Here is a 1,914-nt window from a genome sequence, read left to right as displayed (position 1 = left end):
GTAAGATGCATCCCAAATATATTTAACGTCCCAGAGAGGGCTGATAACTCTGAGACAGAGCACCTACTGTAAAGTTTTGTCTTTCTTTGAAAGCTGTGATTAAGAATTCAATATTAATTCATACACCATTAATTTAGTAGAGGCAATCTACACAAGGTGCACCACTGTATTTTGCAAGTAAGGCCAATGTTTACTAAGCTACCAAAGAATATATTCAAAGTGGGCAGTATTTTGCCCTTCTTTTTGTCGTTGACAGTCCTAATTCATTCTACATTTTCTGTTTCTAGAATACATATGTATATATTGCTTAATGGTTAGTTTTGATCTGAAGATATTTTCTTTTGTGGTTACTAAGTAGATAATTGCATCCAGAGAGAAAATTTCTAAAGTTACTACTGGTGTCTATGCAAAGTGGACACTATAAAAGTTTTAGCTATGTTATACATAATGCAGGATTTTACAGATGCCGATTTATGCAAACATAGTACCAAGTCTGAGATACTGAAATACTGACTACTTTGACAAAAATGCTGGTTTAAAAAAATTTAAGTATGCAAATGTCATGCAAAACTCTATTTGTAATGCTTTGATACCTGTAACAATTAGATTTCTGTGAGGATATGCAATCAGTGTTTGCTTCTTCTCATGTGGTATTAAAAATTTGTAAGCAAAAGTAAATGGCATGAACCATATATTATGTAAACCAAGCAACAAAAATGCTCCTGTTTGATGCATAGTGTGCAAGAATATTTGGTATTATTGTGATATACCGAGTCTATAATGTTGGAATACATGGAATATTTGACACAGTTGTTTCTCAGTAAAATGTGGAGATGGTTTAAAAAAGTATATTTTGAAGTGATCTTCAGAAAATATGAACTTTATTTTGGAAAGCTTTGCTTGTAAATGTAATACTCACAAAGTTTACAGTTTTTAAAGAAGATCCACTAAAGTGTGACACACAGCAAATAAGCTACTTGGAGGTTATTGTTAGTTGTGTCTAATGCTGTAGCAACTCCATTAACAAAACATCATATATTTCTTACAACCAAAACAAATCTTAAGGAACACACTTATGACTGCCAACTAATATTGAATAATAGTTTTTCTATTAAACATACTTTGCATGTGAAATGTGCAACCTGGAAATAAGGCTAAGGGAAAAAAATACTTTATAATCTTATTAAAGATGTTATTGATGGGCTCATTAAAGATACATACATTAAAAATAGAAAAGAAATAGTATTTCCTTTTTGCTTTCATAATTTAAAAAAATGAGTTTCCTAAAGAAGTATTTTCCATATATAGTACTTCACTGTAGCTGTTTGGATAAGGAAGAACAGATAATACCCTTTTATATCCAATAATCCTTTGGCTGAATGGTATATGCATTCTACATTGTGTAATCTTAAACTTTTGAGTGGACATATCAAGTGGCAGATTTATAGATATTTTATGCAACCACCTCTTACGTTCTGTGCTGTCACTTAAGCTTTATTTGGCTCATTAAATGGGGTTAACTTTATATTCTTGAATATTTAAAACAGCTAATATCAAGACTGTTGCAGCATCCTGTTTAGAAGGCAAAGTGATATGCTTATAAATAAACTAATGTATGGTGTATGGTGTTAGTTTCTTAACTGAGCAAAGAAGTCCATATACCAAAACAAAAAGTCTACAAAGCCATTGTAACAAATCATAGTTTCCCAAAAGTGACCGGAAAACTTCTATATCATTAGGTTGTTGTATTCAAAAGATGTATAAAGTTTTAGCCATGATAAACAACTGATCTAAAATGAAATGAAGGTGAATGAAACACATGCCCCTGATTGTAATCAGTAATAGTAATTGATATGCTTCATCTCCTTAATATTGCTATCAGGGGACAAGGGATCCACTTACAAAGTTACATTC

At 31.5% G+C, this 1,914-nt stretch overlaps 1 protein-coding gene across 10 annotated transcripts in view; it reads left to right on the top strand.

Moving 5' to 3' along the window:
• Window positions 1-1,914, top strand: part of PCDH7 (protocadherin 7) — a 404,329-nt gene that overhangs the window by 4,035 nt on the left and 398,380 nt on the right. The gene's annotated exons all lie outside the window — the stretch shown is intronic.

Source organism: Manis javanica, chromosome 5, assembly GCF_040802235.1.
Source record: "Manis javanica isolate MJ-LG chromosome 5, MJ_LKY, whole genome shotgun sequence".
NCBI classification, from domain to species: Eukaryota; Metazoa; Chordata; class Mammalia; order Pholidota; family Manidae; genus Manis; species Manis javanica.
Note: the sequence above shows the minus strand (reverse complement) of the source record. Positions and strands in the feature narration are given on the sequence as shown.